This window comes from Triturus cristatus, chromosome 3_1 (genome assembly GCF_964204655.1).
Source record: "Triturus cristatus chromosome 3_1, aTriCri1.1, whole genome shotgun sequence".
Lineage (NCBI taxonomy): Eukaryota > Metazoa > Chordata > Amphibia > Caudata > Salamandridae > Triturus > Triturus cristatus.
Genome location: NC_140583.1, coordinates 123,540,069 through 123,552,296, shown reverse-complemented (window position 1 = coordinate 123,552,296; position 12,228 = coordinate 123,540,069). Strand labels below are relative to the sequence as shown.

The 12,228-nt window shown below is 47.5% G+C and overlaps 1 protein-coding gene across 18 annotated transcripts in view; it reads right to left on the bottom strand.

Annotated features, from left to right (window-relative positions):
* Positions 1–12,228, bottom strand: part of PPFIA1 (PPFI scaffold protein A1) — a 775,827-nt gene that overhangs the window by 521,927 nt on the left and 241,672 nt on the right. The gene's annotated exons all lie outside the window — the stretch shown is intronic.

The following is a 12,228-nucleotide window of genomic DNA, read 5'->3' as shown; positions in this document are numbered from 1 at the left end:
AGCACTAGGACGCTGATTAGGAAGAATAAAGCGCACAGAGTTCTAAAATCCCAACAAAAATGAGTTTAGCAAAGAAAGGAAAAAATCTGGGATGAACCTACAGAAAGGGCCTCATCCGATAAACACAATTGCAGTGATGTGCTTTGGGATAAGGGTAGGAGAAGACGGATACAAATCACTCTGGAAGGAAGGGTTACTGCTTTTCCTTTTCAGTACACTGATAACTGCTCATAAAATGAAGGAGATGGTGTCACAGGGGAAAAGACGTGATTTAAACAGTACTAATACCGCACAAAAATAGCGTCAAATGTCTCAGAGGGGACTAGTCAGAAAACATACAATTAACAGTACAATGATGTGCGCATTCAGTTAAAATCAAACATGGTTGTGTTGTAGAACAGGTAACAGGGAGAGGTTCCAGTCTGTAGCCAACCCTTTCAGAGGGGGCAATAAAAAGCAGCAAAAACTACAATAATGTAGGAAAGTTAAATGAAGTACACAACTGTGTTCTTTCCTTATTAAAATTCCTTATTAAAATCTTTTTATTAGCTTGTGGTATTGAACCTCAGTAACAGATAAACAAGCCCCAAGAGCAAACACAAAGACTGAAATTTGAGGCATGGCAGTCTGACCTCGATATAAGGGGTCTAGTTACAGAGGGAAAGGAGCACAAATTCACTGACAACATTATCTCATATTACCTCATTTACGAGGACAGAGCACATTTCGTGCTAATATGTGACTAACACTGCATAGATCCAAACAATGTGAAACAGGTAGCCCTCAGTGAAACTGCATCTTTTACAGCTGAGGTTTTAAGCCCTGCCCTAATGTCAGTGTCGAGTCAGTGAATAATATTACCTATGTAGGCATTTAAACTAGATGAGACTCAGACAGAACGGGATAGCCAGGGACAGGAGGGCCATCATAGCTTCGATCCACTCTTCATCATCTACCCTCACCTAGGCCTCATCCCAGCTCGGTCTCAATAGGTTGGGGCGTTAATCACGAGCATCGGATACAGTTTGGAAATATCTTTCTTCGCCCATTTCTCTAGGACCAGTTTTGCCTCGATTGAATTTTATTTTTGGATATCTCCAGGTTACCCCATTCTATAAGAGGGTGTTTCGAACCAGAAAATAGCTGAAGAGAAGCAATTTATGCAGTGGAAACAGTCCATCATGAGCTCCTATTTTTAAATTATTTTTAAATTGCAAGGTAACAGGGCTTCGTCCCAGAAATAAAAGACGAGAGCAAAGTCCAAGAGGGAGCGAAACAGCGTGATTTGGTATAGTCAAGTTCAAGTTCAAAAGACCTTTATTCTAATTTCATAAAATCCATAAAAGTACAACAATAAGAGCAATTCGTTTTCGTAATAAATCAAAATACAATTTCATAGTTATTAAAAACCAATACAGCTCTCAATCAATTTTCAGGGGTTTTCCATCGTTTTACTTAAACGTGTTATCAGTCTCAAAAAAGTGCTAGTGCGAAAAATTAATTCATCTGTATCCAGGGAAAATAGCATTGAGCAAGACTCCCCCCAAAGAGAAGAATAGAAAGTGCAAATCGTTCTGTGTACTAATGCCATCGCACGGACATGGGTTATATTGTGTTGTGTGGTGATAACCCAGGGGAAAGCCCAATAAAAATTTCACAGAGCCTGCCCTAAGACGAAATAAGGAACTTTCCCAGTTGGACATGGGGAGGGTAAGGTAGGGTGGAAGTGGTTGCCTACACAGATCATTCCCTATGTATGTAGCAGTAGGTTTAAATATTTCCCTTCCCATTCTTTCTGTATTAAAAAGTGCATATAGTGCTTGTTTGACCTCAACCTTGTCTTTAAGCTCAATTCTGGATGGGTCGGAGAAAAGATCGCCTCTGTCCACGGCACGCAATGTTTTTAAAACTCCCGCAAGCCAAGGGATTAATAAGCCGTGGTCACATTTGAGGCAGTCTTTTATAATGTCCTGAGTTAAGTTGCTGAGTTGTTCCTCTAGATCCTAATCCAGAATAGAGCTGGTCTAGTTCTAATAAAGTCACAAACATAGGGGAGGTTTAGTTCTTTGTGACAAATAAATTTAGAGGATGAAATTGGGGCGCCCAGTATTTTCCTACAAAAACGACTCTTCACGCTGAATTCCGGGACTTTTCCCCGATCCCCAGACCTCAGCCCCATATGTGGCTACAGGAATGCACTGTAATCTAAAAAAATTTCAAATAGCTCTGATGGCGCCCATTTTCTTTGGACGTGAAATAGTCATGTTCTTGAATGCTTCCTGAAAAGTGGCAGATTGTACATTTGCCTCATTCAGAGAAGCATGGCGTTCCAACATTTGCGGATCAGGAATTAAAAGGTTATGTCATCATGCCTCGAACGAGAAATGTTGGAATTAACCCGCAGATGGAGATTAGATCATCCGATGCGGTTTAGTAGCTTCTGCAAGTTTATTAATTCTTTAAAACTAACATTCCTCGTGGCTTCTTTGATCCACAGGAACTGATCAATGGAAGCCCCCCTCTTAGTAAAGGAGTTATGATAAAAAGGCATACTTCTCAGAAAGGCAGTCCTCGCTCCCCCTTCACACCCACAGCAGCTTTCACTATTCCTACATGGTCAACACAGCATGGCACATTCTATTCTAGAAACTGAGGGGGTGGGGCATAGGGTTCTGCAGGGAAGGCTTAGCCGGTTAGGAGAGAGGTCGGATGCTCAGATTACAAGCCTTCTCAGCCAGACCTCTAAAGTCCAAGGAAAGAAACCAAGAGGGCTTAGAAACTGTGGCAGATGCGCTCATTAGCTCGAGCATTTCTTCTGTTCAGCTCCTGCTCTCCAGCTGCATAGATTAGGAGGCCATGCAGGTTAGAGGATCATGCATTGCCATATACAGAGACTCTCTATAGACTTGGCCATTAGGGGAGGTAGAGCCTCGCTCACACCACTGGTCACTCGCAGGTTGAGTAGTCTATGCAGCTAAATTCATCTACTTAAAGCAGGACAAGTCACAGTGCTAGTAGAACTACCGTCGTAGGAGTTCCTTACCTTCAGTAACGATGTATCTGGTAGAATATCCCCAGGCGTCAGACTGGATCCGGAAAACTTTCTGCAGCAGCACCTCTGCGCGCCGGGGGCGGCGTCGCCTGGCTCCACCCTGACATCGTCCACAGACATGACGTCAGCAGAGCCATATATGCCCCTCCCGGCACGCTGACGTCAGTTTTCAGAAAAACCTTTTTGCGTCAGAACGCAGAGCCATCACCAAAAAACTGAGAATATGGGAACAGTGTGCAAAAATGAAGAAAAAAATAGAAGAAATTGACAGGTGAGACAGCAGTGCTCTGAAGAGCCAACCTGCAAGAGCGAATCCTCAATCAACGGTAAAGAGAGACAAGGATGTGGAGAAACAGCCTGCAGAGGATAAAATGTCTGCATCCAGACAGTAAAACCGTGAAGGAGAGCAAGTCCGGAACACAAGATTAAGGAGAGGTCACCACAAGACGTCACCAGAAAGAGACGTCGCAATCCTAATACAAGACCCATAAATGTAGAGCCAATAGACCTGAAGTAAAAGGCCACAGGGGGGGCAAAGACCACAAGGCAATGGAGAAAGGGAGAGCGGGATGGTGGGAAAAAGCGTTTATAGATTTCACACCGTACAATCCAGGGCGAGGGCTGGCAAGAACACACGCTATCACCATACCGCCTAATCTTGAGAATGTGCGGAATGGAGCAGAGAAACAGAACGAAGCAGCCTGTGTTGGAGTGAGAGAATATCACTTTGGAAAAAAGCACACCACACAAAGGGAGGCGAGTATAGAAAGACGCAACCTGAAAAGGTCCTCGCAGAACGGGTGGGCGTTAAGGAATCTGCGGCTAGACTATGTCTCTACCAGATACAACGTTACCGAAGGTAAGTAACTCGTACATCTGATAGAGACGTCTAGCCGCAGATTCCTTAACTTAGAATAGATACCAAAGCCATACCCATGGAGGAGGTGGGTCTGTGACTGAACCCCACTAAGTTCCAGAGAGAACTTAGTCATCCATAAGGTGAGTAAAACAGCACTGTCAACCTTTGGGACGAACCATAGTGAGGACAGTAATGTAGCGCAGCTAACCACCATTCCATAAGGCTCTAAAGAGAGCGAAAAACACTGGGAGGCAAAGGCACCAGAAGCCGTTAAGAACAGCACACAAACCCCTTTGTGTATTCCTGGGTTGAAGGAAGGAAAGCACAGAGCCAGGATTCCCATGGCAAGGTGAGGTGAGATGGATATAACGTTGAAAAAGGGTTGGAGGGATCCACAGGACGCGAGGTGGCGACAGAAAGCAAAAGCAATTACCGGTCGACCAAGCCGAACAGTGGAAAAAAGGGCATTGTAGAGCCTGCACCTGCAAAGACATGTGGGGCAGCAGTGGCAAGAGGCTGACCCTTATCAGACCGTGCCAGCATGGAAGTAAATATATACTAGATATGCTGGAGGGAAAAGGAAGGTCATGACTTCGCAAGAAGTGGAGTTGACTCGAGGGATTGAGAGAGAGCTGCCGAAGCAACGCGTCGCCTGCAGCAAAACCTGGTGACGGGAACCGGTATGACAGACACCGAACACCGGTCGAATATGTACAACTGCGAAAAGGAGCCCTGTTGAAACCTGCAACAGCAAGACACAAGTGACAGCAGTGGTAGGATGTCAATCCGCGGCCATAAGGTGCCGGTAGTACGAAGGGCCAGACACGCCAGGACTTAAGCGTTATGTCACAACTCCTAAAAAGGGCGGAGGACAAGCAGTCAAGATTTTACGAACAAGAGAAAAGGATAGAAGGCACCTAAGCCTACCAGAAGGTAGCTAAGCATATCGTGTGGATACTGGAACCACACGAAGTAAGCAAGGACCTCCGGAAGCGGAGCGTGAGCAGCCCAGAAGTGCACAATAGCAAGACAGCAACTGCCCCAAAAAGGGGCACCAAACAAGCCTGGCACTACATAAGAGCTGGTGGAACAAGCAAACCAGCCCAAGAACCACGGTCACCACAGGAAGAAAAGAGCATGAATGGATCCTCATGGTAAGAACACAGAGCAGATATAGAGCAGGAGGAAAACGTTAAAACCATGAAAACGTGACCCCACAAGTCTAGAGTATGCTGAAATGACTCACAGCCATGGGGAAACTGAGTAGGACAATGTCCAAAGCAGTAAGTAGCCCGTGCCCTTTTCCAGAGAGGAACAATAGTCCCCTGCAAGACAGAGTAGGGGGGGAAAAACTAGGCACAACATTGTAAAAAGTGAGGACAATGTAAGGGTCTCGGACCACACGAAGCAAGTATTCCAAGGAGAACACACCCCCTTGAGAGTGCACAGCATGAACCCAAGCAAAAGCGTGAAAACCCCTGTACGGAAACAGCAGGGAGTATGGAAACCGCTGCAGAATAAGTGGCCAGCAGGAGGCCAGGACCATGCACAGCAGAGAACATCTGCCAATCTACTACCTTGGAGGACAAACTCAGCAGGAGCTGGTCGTCCAAATTACACCAGTAAGCAAGCCGCACAGCGGCAAAAAGGGTGTCAGTTATGAAAAAACTGCGTCAACAAGGTGTCCCGCCAGGCGTGTGAGACAGACAGCACGGTATGGAACCTATGCCATGTTCCGGATGCACCACAGATGGACCAACAACACAGTGCAAGAATCACCGTAGGAAGAAACAAGTGGCATCCAGCAGGATGTCCACCGGGAGACTCAACAGGAGTGTACCAAGGCAAAGGTAGAACCTAATGCCAGAAATTACCCCACAAAGGGTAAGGCTAATCCCCGGTAGGGATGTCCTGTTGGGCTAAGCACACAGTCAGAGGACTGAAAAATGAGAGAAGCAGCCGGAACGGCTGTACTGAACGAACATAGAAATGGCTAACCAGCCAGGAACAGTAACCGGCACTAAAACTAACCAGTAAGTTAGGATGGGTGCCGTAAAAGGACACCAAGGATTACGGCAGCCCGGACAAGAGACGGGAGACCACCAAACCCGCGAGGCGGTCAAAAAGATCCACCCCATTGAATGAGAGATCTGAGGGTATCCCGAACATGATCAGGGAAGAGACTGTCGCGCAGCCAAACAGTGGCGTAAAGCCACAGTGCGAGCAAGGACCCGTCCTATAGAGTCAGTTACATCGAGTGAAGACGTAAGGGAGAATTGTGCCATGCTTCTGCTATGCAGCAGAAGACAAAGCAATTGTGTCCGTGGCCATTCTGGAATGGAAGAGAGAAGATGAGCAACTGAGTCCCAAAGAGCGGAGGATGCGCGCGCAAACACACAGGCCGTATTTAAAGCCCGGACGCTTGGGCTGGCAGAGGCGAAAAGCCGGCAACCACAATCATCCAGCCACCTAGACTCCCTGGTGGGAGGTAACAATAGCAAAGACGGTGAAGAATGTAAATCAAAAGTCGCCTGAACAACTAGGCACTGAGCCGCTGGGTGACGAGAACATACTTTACCCGTAACATGAATTTTCTTCCATAGGGAACCATTGACTGTTTTTCTATGAAATTTCTTCTGTGTCGATTTTGCAAACTTATAAATATTCCTTAAAAATCACCTGTGTAACTTAAACGCAGTTTCTCAACTGCTTACAGGTGGTACACTAGTGCTGGATCTAGGATCCAACACTGACCTAGAAAAAGTAACCATAACCCCACTTACCTGCTAAGTGAATTTCCTTCCGTAGGATAACATTGGTAATTTGCTTAGCAAAAGTTGTCAACTTTTAAAATAGCAAAATCTTGCTTAAAAATCACAACAGTAACTAAAACGAATGTACTCACTTGTTTCCAAGAACTGTCCCAGGACTGAATCTAGGATCCAGACCTGGAGTTAGAAAAGTAATCCTGAAAGTAATCACTAGCAAATAACTTCAAATTCACATTGAGCTCAATGTATCATTGTGTTTGAAATTGTGTTGCCTATTGCAACAAAACTACAACTATTATCTGCAAAAGTCAATTGCCTATTGCAAAGTATTTAACTAAAGCATCTAATTCTGAGAAAGTATATTTTGATACCTATTGTTGGTTCTAAAATAAAACCATATATTTTTTATATAAACCATTGGTCTAGAGTTCAGTTCTTAAGTGTGTAAGACAGTGGCGTAACGAAAGTTGAAGGGGCCCCCCTGCAAGGTACACAGAGGGGGCCCCCCCACGGGATTTAATCCGGAGCCATCAGGCCCGGGTATTTATTTAATGTGATTTTATAGAGCGTAAACTTTACCCGAAGGTGTCAGAGCGCTTTACAAAAGGACCAGTTACATTACATAAAGACTTCAGAGTACATGAGTTACATAAAAGATACAAACAGAAAAGCTCTACATTCACATAAGATCCAGACCTCCCCAAAGCCACACTCCGAGGAACCCTCGTCTACAGACCCCCGGCCACCATTCGCCACCACCATCACCGACTTCATCACACCCCACGCCATTGCCTCAACGAACTAGATACTCATTGGAGACCTGAACTTCCACCTCGACAACCCCAGCAACCCCAACTCCACCATCCTCCAGGACAACCTCGCCAGCATCGGACTTAAACAACTCGTCAACACACACACCCACAGAGCAGGACACACCCATGTTCCCATCTACAAGGCAGGTAACTGTCGATTTTAGCCACACAATCCAACCGCCATGGACCGACCACCGCTGCGTACACTTCACCGTCGACAAACCTAAGGCACCCAAACCAGCCCCACGCCTACCACGAAGGAACTCGAGCAAGGTTACCGATGAGCAACTCAACTCCACCCTCACCCGAGATAACACCTGGGCATCCGACGCAAACAATGCAGCCAAAGAAATCCACACCTGGATCTCCAACTGCGCAGACGAGCTCGCCCCACTACGCAACTCCAACATAAAATGCCCCAGGAAAGCCACCTGGTTCACCACCGCTCTCCAAGATGCCAGAAGCACCTGCAGACGCCTGGAGAAGAACTGGAGAAACACCAAGACAACCGAAAACCACACCACATGCAAAGACGCCATGACGGACTACCACAACCAAATCAGAGCCCCCAAGAGAAACTTCATCCACAACAAAATCCTCACCAACTCCAAAGAACTATTTAGCGTCATTCAAGAATTCACCAACCCACGCAGCGAAGCCACAGACATCACCCCATCCCAAGACCTCTGCGACAAGCTTGGAACCTACTTCTACTTCAAAATCAAAAACCTCTACGACAACTTTTGTCAACCCTCCACCAGGCGCCACAGACGGCCCCCTGCCCCCAAAGACACCAGCCAACCCACCATTTCCAGCTGGACACCGATCACGGCCGAAGACACCGCCTCGACCATGAAAGGCATCCACTCGGGGGCCCCCACTGACCCATGCTCCCCTCACATCTACCACAGAGCCACGGCCACCATCGCACCCGAACTAAAGTGCACCATCAACACCACATTCAAAACAGGCACTTTCTCAGACGACTGGAAGCGCGCAGAAGTCAGACCGCTGCTCAAGAAGCCCACAGCTGACCCCACCGACCTCAAGAACTATCGGCCCATCTTGCTCCTCCCCTTCGCCGCCAAAGTCGCAGAGAAAACAGTTAATAAGGAACTGACACGATTCATCAAAAAGAACGCGGTCCTCGGCCCATCCCAATTCAGATTCCGAACCAACCACAGCACAGAGACAGCGCTACAGGCCGCCACAGACAACATCCGCACCCTCCTGGACCAAGGCCATTCTGCAGCCCTCATCCTACCTGTCAGCCGCTTTCGACACCGTCTCCCACCGCACACTAATCACCAGACTACACGACGCAGGCATACAAGGAACAGCCCTGGACTGGATCCGATCTTTCCTCAGCAGAAGAAGCCAAAGGATCAGACTGCCGCCCTTTCTCTCCGACCCGACGAACATCACCTGCAGAGTCCCACAGGGGTCATCACTGAGCCCGACCCTCTTCAACATCTACATTGCCCCCCGTCGCAGCCATCGTCCAACAACACAGCCTCAACCTCATATCCTACGCTGACGACACCCAACTCATCCTCTCCCTCACCAAAGATCCCACCACCACCAAACTCAACTTCCAGAAAGGAATGCAAGATGTCGCAGTCTGGATAACCAACAGCTGCCTAAAGCTCAACACCTAGAAAACAGAAGTCCTCGTCCTCCGCACCACCCCCTCAGCATGGGACAGCACATGGTGGCCGACTGCTCTTGGAAGCCCACCAAACCCCTCAGACCACGCCAAGAACCTCGGCATTGTACTCAAATCATCACTCACCATCAACTGCCAGGTCAACGCCGTCACCTCCAGCTGCTTCAACACCCTCCGCAAGACCTTCAAGTGGATCCCCCCTGAATCAAGGAACACAGTCACCCATGCACTCATCACCAGCAGAATGGACTCCGGAAACGCACTCTACGCCAGCATCAACAGGTCCCTACTCCGCAAACTCCAGATAATACAGAACACCGCCGCCAGACTCGTTCTCTACATTCCCCGGCAGGAACACATTACCTACGAAGACTCCACTGGTTTCCCGTGGAGAAAAGAGTCACCTTCAAAATCCTCATCCACGCCTACAAATGCCTACACAATACCAGACCCAAATACCTCAACGACAGAATCAACTTTCACATACCCAAAAGAAACCTCCAATCTTCCAACCTCGCACTGGCCGAAACCCCGCGCATCCACAGAGCCAGAGCAGGTAGAAGATCCTTCTCCCACTTTGCAGCCAAAACCTGGAACGAGCTACCGCCAGACAACAGACGAACCCCCTCCCTGAACACCTTCAGGAAGACCCTCAAGACCTGGCTCTTCAGCTAGACAGATCTACGCTCCCCCCTTCAGTGCCTTGAGACCCTCACGGATGAGTAGCGCGCTTACAATTCCCTGGTTGATTGACTGAAGTATGGTAGTAAGTGCAAAAGTTTACTACAGATACTAGAGGTTAGAGTTACATATTGAAAAGTTGCAAATTCACTCAAGGAAAAGATACAAACAGATAAACTCTAAATTCACATAAGAAAGGTAGTAAGTACATATGTCTACTACAGATACTAGTGGTTAGAGTTACGTGTGTATATATATATATATATATATATATATACACACACACACACACACACACACACACACACACACAAGTTGGAAATTCACTCAAGATTACATCTTTAAAAGAGATTAGGGTTGGACAATTATATACTACATATTTACAGAGCATGAAATTCTTGCCGTGTTCAGTCTGGCCTTAAGGTACTGTTGCACTCACGTCGGTGGTCTTGGGTCTGAAGGGCTCCCCAAGGTGGAGATGGCCATGGGGGTAGAAGACCGAGTGGTGGTGGGCGGAGGCAGCATGCTGGATCACCTCACTCCAGTTCTCTGCCCCAAGTGTCCATGCCACGACATTCAAGAGTTCCAAGGCTGGTAGCGAGCCCCCGGGGGTCAAACATCCAGGGTGCCCCATAGGTAAACAGAAAGTGTCCAGCAGCACCACAGAGGCCCGCGGGAGAGGCAGGCAAGCCAGCAGCAGCCCCAAGCAGTCAACAATCTAGTAGGAGTAGAGCGCCCCACACAGTCCAGTTCAAATGGCCTAGCCGAGGACCCGACAATGCCAAGGAAGAATCAGTCCCAGCCACAATTACAGCTGAAGTCCTGGGCGGCCGGCCTCAGCACCACAGGAATCAGCAGGAGGGAACGGGAGCCCAGTCACGGCAGGCAACAGTGGGCAGGAGAGGGAGCCCGGTATGTCACTGCGGCTCATTGTCGTCCGGGGAGGAGGGTGTGGGGGGGGGGGGGGGGGGGAGGGAAGGACATATTCCCGGGTAAAACAAAGCCTCTCTCCCTCTGATCATGCCCTGGGGCGGTTCAGAAGCTAGCGAAGGAATCCCGCCTCTGTAGAGGCACCGCCAGCGGGCCCACCGCTCAAGGGCATCCACGGAGCGGGGTTCAGCAGCGGGCATTTCCTTCCCTGCGCCAACGCTCCCAGCAGCAGCTGCAGTCCACAATTCGGTCACTCCGGCATCAAAACTACCAATGGGCGGCCACACCACGCTCAGCGGGGCGTCTGGTAGAGGCAGCAATTATATATTTGCCCCAATGTTGCATCCGGAAGCTAATAAATGTCAGGTGTCCGTGCCAACCGATAGAGCCTCCTCTCAAAGTGGCCATCTTGAGGCCAGGCAAACATTGCTGTCAAGGTTTCGGATTGCTATGTGTGACATTTTCATAATTTCAGTGTAATTATGAGTGACATTTGAACGACTATGAGTGACATTTTCTCACGAGCAAAATCAAGCAATGAATAAGGGGAAACATATAAATATCAGAAACTACACCCATTTGAGCCATGTGAAACTGTAAGAAGATTTTAAAAGTGCTACAAATCACCAAAAATGGAAGGGCACTTAGGAAGTAAAGTGGTGGCAAGCGGCATGCTGAGTGGGAAAGAAGCATTCCACCTCCCTGGTGGAAAGAGTGAGCAGCATGGACAATGCATATGACTTAGTGCCTGCTCCTAAGCACTATCATCAGACAGAAAATAAAGACAAGAGAGCAGTTATAGATATTATGACAGCGCTGTGATCAGTCTGAGTTAGCAGAACCCCCGAGCTCACTGCAGAACATCTATGGCATGGAGAGGGAAGTAAAGAGTGTGGGTGTGGTGGGGAAGCTTGGGTTCTTGTAACCCCTGATAGCATGGGGTGGGGGAAAATGAGAAAAAGGGGGTTGGCAGGCAAACTACAGAGTTTTTATGGCTGTTTTAGTGACAGTTTAGATCTGTGTTACATCCTTCACAACTTGATATTTTAAACTGTATTAAAAAGGAATTTTAAGGTTGCAAAATACCAATATTTCAATTTTTAAATAGTACCTCCGGCTAGTAGAAATAAAATGCAAAACATTATAGGTAGGCATGTGCTGGAGCCAGTTTACCTTGTGGTGAAAGGGACATGCTCAGTGCAAACTCTAGATTGTCCATGATGCATGTTAGATTACCCGGGCATTGAATATGGGCTAAAGTACAAGCGTTAGACTATTTAAATAATTTACAAAAAGAGGGAACAAAATATGCTGCACTTCAGATGGTAACAGTTTAAGAATTTCAAAATGTTGTACAGCAGTGGGCAGGGCTTGAAGATAATGCTTAATGCTTTCAGTGCAGAGCAATGACGCTGATCAGCTTAACTTTGTTGTCTAACTATACATGTTCTCTGTGG